Source organism: Hibiscus syriacus, unplaced genomic scaffold, assembly GCF_006381635.1.
Source record: "Hibiscus syriacus cultivar Baekdansim isolate YM2019G1 unplaced genomic scaffold, ASM638163v2 tig00110266_pilon, whole genome shotgun sequence".
NCBI classification, from domain to species: Eukaryota; Viridiplantae; Streptophyta; class Magnoliopsida; order Malvales; family Malvaceae; genus Hibiscus; species Hibiscus syriacus.
The window spans coordinates 1,003,366-1,012,029 of NW_024062654.1; the positions used below are offsets into that span (position 1 = coordinate 1,003,366).

The 8,664-nt window shown below is 30.5% G+C and overlaps 1 pseudogene; it reads left to right on the forward strand.

Moving 5' to 3' along the window:
• Positions 1-100: 100 nt before the first annotated feature.
• LOC120115587 lies at positions 101-4,754 on the forward strand (annotated as a pseudogene).
• The last annotated feature ends 3,910 nt before the right edge of the window (positions 4,755-8,664 follow it).

Genomic DNA, 8,664 nt, shown 5'->3' on the forward strand with positions numbered 1-8,664 from the left:
ACCCTAGGCGCTTAGGGCTCTGGCGCTTCTTGTGCATAAAGCGAGCGCTTTCGCTTAGCGCTTAGCGCTTCGGCGTCTAGGACCTAGGCGCTTTAGGGCGCTTTACTTTTTAAACCAAGCCAGGAGCAGTTGAAGAAGCACAAAAGAAAAGGGAGAATATGTTGGCCGAACAAATGGGGATATTCAAAAGTTCCAAGGAAATGAAAATGGAGTTGGAAGCGTTGGTGAAGGAATGGGCAGAGTGCGAGGCCAAAGCCAAGGTTGCTGAGGATGAAGAGAAGACCGTTGAGGTTGAATGGGGAAGAATGAAACGTTTCATCTCTTCCGTAAAAGAAGATGTTAAGAAAGCATTGGAGGAGCAGTATGGTGGTGAAGAAGAGGTAGCGCTCTCTGATTGTCATGTGTCAAACTTGATATTTCTTTTGTGGTTACTTTTAGTATATACTTTTTATCTTAGCGGTGTCCTTCAACAGTTACCACAGACATCCTGGGTTCAACAACACACTGTTTAAATTTACTAAATATTCAAACGCATTGCTCCCAAATTTTGTTAATTACCAATTTAAATTTGCAATGCTGTTTATGTTCACTGCAAATGTTGCTGTGTGTTTTGAACTTCACATTTCAGATAAAATTGAAAAAAGAGCAAGAAAAAAAGGAGCAAAAGAGAAGGGAAAAAGAAGAGGCACATCTCTATACTGTTATAAAGGTACAACATTTATTATGCTGCTCTCTCTCTCTCTGTAGATTTAAATATTTCTTATCTTATTTTTGTATGCCATCAGGTTGCACGTAATGAAGACCTGGTTGAGCAGATTGGAAGAGATATATACTTTGATCTAGTGGATCATGAAAAGGTTCGTAGCTTTCGAATTCAGAAACAGACGCTTTTAATGTTTTCAAGGTACTTTGAATATCAGGATAGTTCTTCTGTGACTTGTTTTCTTTAATTATCTGGTACCCAAAAATGAAACAAGTGGAAAGTAATTCTGTAACACCCATGACCTTCTTTTCTCGAGGTTTACTTGGATTTTTCTTCCTGCTTGTAATTTCTTAGGGCGATTTCCAGGTCATTCTGATGTATAAATGAAATAGTTCCGATCTTCTAGTATTTTTTAGGAGGCAATTTTGCACTTGGGGAACAAACTGATTGTTTTAGATCTTTTTTCATGTCAAATATTTAAATAACTGACAAAATCTGCGGATAACTGAGTGGATTTAAAAAAGATGTTGAGAGCTAAAAGTTCCACATTGGATATTTTTGAGTTAAAGGTACTAAATAAAAGATAAAGTAATCAGACTCTAATTTAAATAATAATTTTGCATTAGCTTTAATTTTATTTGAAAATACTAAATATTTAAATGGTTTAATAACCTGAATTATGTTTCTCATTTTATCTCCCGAGGATCTTGGGGCCTGATTAAAATTGAGGTCAGTTGATTTCTATTTTCCTCTTGACTCTTGACTTTGAGAGCTCCTACTCAAATGTTCAAAATAGTGGACGACTTAATATGATTGAAAAGCATGGAAGAGTCATTGTGGTTTTCATTATTACTTGTTCCTCTGGATTACTGCATGAATGATTTCCAAGAGTCTGCTGGAGTGAAGTATATTGACCTGTGAAGTTTAATAGGGAAATTGGTGATGGTTGCATAGATTAGAGGATTCCACTTGATAAGTTTCCTGATGTTAATGTTGTGGTCTGAAGTTTTTGAAGTGTCTGACAAAAGATTCAGGACTGATTACTTTAGTACTAATCTAGTTTAGAATGTGGGTGAGAAGCGTGGTCATGATGCATGTGGTGGAAGGCACTTAGTCATAGCATCACCGATTAAGAAGCAATGTGGATGCCTTTTCTTCAAATATTCTCTCTTTGAAATGATGCACTTTCCCGTTAGTCATGTATCCTGTATATGTGTTTTAACTTTCCTTGCTATGTACGTGATGTGGCCTTTCTTCTTACCCTTCAAGAGTAAGAACAGAGGAAAGTGAGTCAAGAGTAACTGCTTATTGAATATCATAACCATCTTCTTACCCTTCAAATATTTAGAACCGCTTACATATACTAAATTACTAATAATTAACTAATTAGCCTATCAAGAGAGTCTTTGCAAGTTCAGTGCCCAAGACCGATTGGCCTAATCTTAAAGGCTTGTTTTCTGAAAGCCTGATCAGTGTCATTCTTGTATGGTTTTATTCAAATGAAATATCAATTGAGGAACTTTTGGTGGCCTCAGTATAACTTGGACATTATGTGTTAGTGGTATGTTGAGAGCCAGACCTTATGACCAAAGTTTCTATCTTAATTTTGGAGATGATTATATGGATTTTTTCCCTTCGCTCTGCCTACTTGTATTTCTGTTGTTTTGATCAAGCAGTTAAAAGAGATAAATGTAGTTTTAACTGCTTACTGATAACCATTTGATGATTTGAACTAAAATTTAACGGATTTCTGCATGTGCATGGTCCTTGGAGGGTGTGCTTTCCGGTTAGATATGTTCTTATTTGCTCCTTTAATTTGTTTTGTTGTTGTGATGATTTTTATTTTGTCTTGAATCCAGCATAAATTTCTTTATTCTGGAAGTCTTGAAGTTAATGCCAGTCAAAAGTTGGAAATCTCTAGACTCTTAATGTCCTGTTTATTATCAGGAAGAAGTTGCTAAAGAGTTTGACATTCCTGTGCAATATCAACGTTTTTGGTTGTGGGCTGAACGGGAGAACTATACATACCGTCCAAGTCGACCTTTAACTCATCAGGAGGAAGCACAACCAGTAAGTTGACTTTGGTTCCTCCGCATTCAATTTTTAACCTGAAGCATGTTTTATGACCCTTGGTTTAAACTCGTATCAGCAGCTGACCCTTGTACCTGTGTCGGCATCTGTTTAACTCTAGTCACTGAGCGAATTCTGTATATGTATTGAACAATGTGTAGTATGTTTAATTGTATGATGCTATTGATATGCATTCTTCTTGTCATAATTGGATTATTTAGGTAGTAACATTTGTAGTGAACTTTTTCCAGGTTTCTGGCAGGTGTAGGCCTAGAGGTCCACCCACATTATCTGCTTTGCTTACTTTTGTTTGTCTTGTTCTTGTATGTTATCCTAATACAATATTCTGTGTATGATGTGATCTTTGTAATAACTTCAATTAGGTAGGACAACTGAGAGAGTCAAAAAAGGCAAATAATGCAGAGCTGAAGTTGTTCCTGGAAGTGGAGCTCAGGCGGGTACTTAACTGATAAATTTCTTTTAGGTTTTGGCTTGTTTGAAGCTCTTTGTTATTGTGATGGTGCTCTATTTCTGATATTTACCATTATTCAGCATTTGCAGCCCGTATCTCCACCTGAGAAGACTAAAGAAGATATTCTTCTCTTCTTTAAACTCTACGACCCATACAAAAAGGAGCTTCGGTAATTCCCAGATCCTGCTTTTCTTTAGAGTGGAACTGTTTGTGATTACTGATGCTTTTATTTCTATGATGTCAGTTATATTGGGAGGATGTTTGGGAAGGCTGATGGGAGGCCAATGGAAATACTGGCAAGGATCAACAAAATGGCAGGCTTTGATCCTGATGAAGAGATTGAACTTCATGAGGTGGTTTGGTAATTATGTTTTGATGCATCTTGTTTCAAAGAATGTGTTCATCACATCTCACTTATCTCTTCCCCAAACAGGAAATAAAATTTGAACCAATGTCACGTGTAAACCATTGACAAGCAGCTCACGTTCCGTAGGAGTCAGGTGTGCTAAATCAATTCTCAATTACGATGTTTTCTTCCATAACTTGCTTTATTATATAAAACCACTCTATCTTTATATTCTCTAACATTTTTGCTGTTTCTCTAATTTTATCACTAATTATTATTATATTATTATTATTATTTTGTGTTTGTGAGAGTATGCAGCTTGAAGATGGTGATATTATATGCCTTCAAAAATTTTCTGAAGTTGTAAACAAACAATGCCGTTGTCCTGATGTTCGTTCGTTTCTGCAGTATGTGCATAGTCGTCAGGTATAGGAATAATCTTCTTGGTAGCGTATTAATTCTGTGACAAGTTGATGAGGTTCTAATTTTCATTTTCCTGGCTGCAGTAATTTTCTTGATGTTCTTTATGGATTGAGTTTTCTTGGTGGTGTTGATGGCTGATTGTATTCTCTTTTAAAGTGTTTAGCTGTAATTTTTGTGCTTTCTTTGGGAACAAACTCAAGATGCGGGTTTTATCTTTTTAAATAGTTGGCCTCACAACTTACAATATTAGGTTTTGCTATACTAGCAATCTAGCATCTCTTGTCTAAAAAAAAAGTTAATGGTCCTTTTGATCGTCAACCAATTCATCCCTATTGAATTTTTCATATTCAATTGAATTTTCATTACTGAAAAAAATAATTAGATCTTTTTGTTGATGTTGACCGTTATTTTTTTTATTTAATGTGACTTACATTTATTTTAATGATGATATGTATCACTCGTGAATGACTTCCTTTGATGTTAAAGGATAGAGTAAACTATCTATTTAGTCTTCCAATTATTATTTTATTTTTGTTTTGATTATTCAATTATTATTTATTTAAGATCATATTTAACGTTATGTTTTGTTTTTCACATTTTGTTTCACTGGATTGGGTAACTCAGATCCGCCCATTACCATCAGGTTACGTGCTAAACAATTGGACTGTGAGGAATGCCCAAAGTTTTCAAGACTCCTCATAGTAACACTGATAATTTTCCCCTATTATTCAATCCTTAGGCAATAGAGATCTCTTTTAAGGGTGTTAATCTAGTTGACCTTAATTTCCAATAAAATATACATTTCATTTTTTCTCATTTGGCAAACATTCATTCTTTTGTGTTCTTTGGTTTATTCTTTATTTATGTATGTATTATTTCATTCTATTTTGTGTGGGATAGATTCTCCTACATGTATATTTGTTTTTGTTCGTTCTTCTGGGGGTCTGAATATCAATGGTGTAATGATACCTTAGCCTGAATATTGTTCTCGAGTAGCTCATGTGTCAAGAGAAAATCAATGGTGTGAATATTTATTTTTATTAATCAGGGTAAGTACGAGGTAGTATTTTTCATGTAATTTTTGACCTTATGACATTGAACACTTACATCATGTATCTATAATGCTTGAACTTAAATCCTCAAAAAATAACATAAATCTTTTATCACGGAAATCTCTTGATTCGTACTACAAAATAATTTTTTTTGTCACATGGACACTTTACAATTTCAAATATGAACTATATCTCAATTTTCTACTCGGTAAGTGTTAAGTTTATTAAATAAAATAAGGCAAAAAATCTACAAGATAAAAAAACAAACACTAACCTAGAAAAACATATGAAAGAAAAAACTTATACCAGCAAAATCACGCCATATAAATAAATTTATATTCCCACATAAATATTTTATATAAATTTTAAAATTATTAATTAAGTTTAATAATTTAATTAATTATATTTTATTTATAAAATAATTAAAATAGTTGAGACAAAAATTAAAAGAAATTATTTATTGTCATCGAGAACCATGTTGTTGTAAAGATTGTGATTTTCACAGATAACAGAAGGTTTTAGGTACCGAAGATAAATCATGAAAGAAACAGACTGTTTGTTTAAATATAAAAATTGCAATTATACTATGCATATAGATTATAAGAACGAATAATATTACTTATATTAGTAAAAAATTTAATAGTTTAATAGATGACCTCTATATATTTTAATAAGATGTATAAAGTTAAAAAAGTAGAACAAAAAATTAGTAATCTTGAAGAAATAACTGAAATAGATATAAATGGTGAATCTAAAAAATCATTATATGATATTAATAAAAATTAGATCAAGTTGTGATATCTTCTAAACAAAGAAGATGATATAGATTTAGGTCTTTTATATTATGGAAATGGAACACCATATTAGTATTATCAGATGAAGAAGAAATTTTATCTGAAACTCCATATAAAAAGGTTGAACCTAAGAAAAACAAAAGAGGTTTACACCTCAACAAAAATATCATTTTCAATCTTATAAAGAATTAATGGAACATTGGAAATTAAAATTTTCCACTACTAAGGTTAAGAATGAAAAAGTAGAATATTTAAAATTAATAGAAAACTTTTGAAGAACATAAAGAATTATTTGATTTGTTTAACTATCATTATATGTTAAATTATGATACTAAAGATAGTAGTGCTAGTTCTGAAAATAATTCAGAATATATAGAAGCTATAAATGTTTCAGAAACAACTGAAACATATACATCTGATGAAGATAACGACTCTTCAACAGAAAGAAAATATTATAATCCAGATCCAGTGGAAACAGATCAAACAAGTACAGATCCAAAAGGAGAAAGAAAAATATATCGATCCTTTTGAAGACGATTATTTAAGATCTTTTAATCGAGACAATGATAGAGACGAAAATACTACTAAGTTAATAGGAAAGCAAGTAGAAAATATTTACACTAATGAAGTCAAAACTAAACAAACATGAGAAACTTTACAACCAGTTCCTTATAGTGTAGAAAATCTTAATAAAAGAAATATTGCTCAAGGAGGAGTATATCTAGACTTAACTAATATTCCTATATCAAACTATGAAAAAACCATAGATGATGGGGCACAATCTATGTCAATTGTGTAAACAACAATTATTGGCCAAAGGAAATATTTTTAAATTATTTTTTGAAAACTTTTCAAGTATATATTTTACAAGTTCTTTGTAGATGGGAATAGTCAACAATAGGTATGGAGCAAAAAGGGAGATTAATTAATTAAATTCTAATGTCTAAAGATGTTTTAAAAGGATTAACACAAATTCTAAAAAATATAATTTTTTGGTTATACTGATAAGCAAGATCAAGACGATCAAGCTAGTTATATTTTATCAAAAAATAAAATTATGTGATATAAGATATTTAGTAGAATTTTCTAAAAAAAATTCTTCATGAATATCAAAAAAAAATGAAAAAAATAGAATTTTGGAAAAACTAATATTTCCATAAATTATCACCACCATGGGATGAGCTTTTTATAAACAAATATGAATCTTATCTTAAAAAACATAGTATATTATCTGGTGTGGAGATTAGTGGAATAGATTCTATAGAAAATAGAATTAATTTTGCTAGAGAAAGAATAACTAAAAATAGTATACAGGCTAAAGCCATTAAACAAGTGAAAAATAAATTAAGTCTGATATAGAAATAATAGGTATGGAGCAAAAAGGGAGATTAATTAATTAAATTCTAATGTCTAAAGATGTTTTAAAAGGATTAACACAAATTCTAAAAAATATAAATTTTTTGGTTATACTGATAAGCAAGATCAGACGATCAAGCTAGTTATATTTTATCAAAAATAAAATTATGTGATATAAGATATTTAGTAGAATTTTCTAAAAAAAATTCTTCATGAATATCAAAAAAAAATGAAAAAAAATAGAATTTTGGAAAAACTAATATTTCTATAAATTATCACCACCATGGGATGACCTTTTTATAAACAAATATGAATCTTATCTTAAAAAACATAGTAGATTATCTGGTGTGGAGATTAGTGGAATAGATTCTATAGAAAATAGAATTAATTTTGCTAGAGAAAGAATAACTAAAAATAGTATACAGGCTAAAGCCATTAAACAAGTGAAAAAATAAATTAAGTCTGATATAGAAAATATTAAATCTAAATATACTCCTCCTTGAGCAACATTTCTTTTATTAAGATTTTTACACTATAAGGAACTAATTGTGAAGTTTCTTATGTTTGTTCAGTTTTGACTTCATTGGTGTAAATATTTTCTACTTGCTCTCCTATTAACCTAGTAGTATTTTGGTCTCTATTGTTTTCTCGATTAAAAGACCTTAAATAATCGACTTCAAAAGGATCATGATATAATTTTCTTTTTTTCTTTTGGATATGGATATGTTTGATTTGTTTCCATAGGATCTGGATTATTAATTTTTTATTCTAGAATATTAATATTTTCTTCTATTGAAGAGTTGTTCTCTTCATCAGATGCATATATTTCATTTGTTTTTGAAATATTTATATTGAATAATGGTTTCTAACATATATTCTTATAGCCTCAATGATTTTTTCATTAGTTCCCATTTTCTACAAGAATTGTATTTCTCTAGCAACTACTGGTTATAGCTCATATGTCTAATAAGACACGTAAATAATATGTATTTCTCTAAACTGAAATATTATTTATATGTATGATATTTTAGATTGAAATCTTGAAAAAGTAATTATTTCTTTTCCAAGTTTCATTTGTTGTATTATAGCTGATGTATTTTTTTATTCCATTCGAGTGTTTCTAGAACTTCTACTTGGTTCAGTTGGAAAATAGATAAAGCAATTTGCAACCAGCAAGTTCGTTCAAAAAAAAATTTCTAAATATTTCTACAATCTTATGTCTATACAATAATATTGGAGAAAAATTTGAGTAATAAATTTAGACTAAAGGTAAGGATATATATATGCGGTAGAATCCGTTACATTTAGTGTAAAATTTTTAGTTTTACACCATTTTAATAAATTGGACGAAGGAAAATCAAATACTGAGATTAACTCCTTTTTTTTCAATGAATACTTTTTCATTTCCTACTATTAATCTTAGCCTTTGATTTCTCCTCATTCAACGA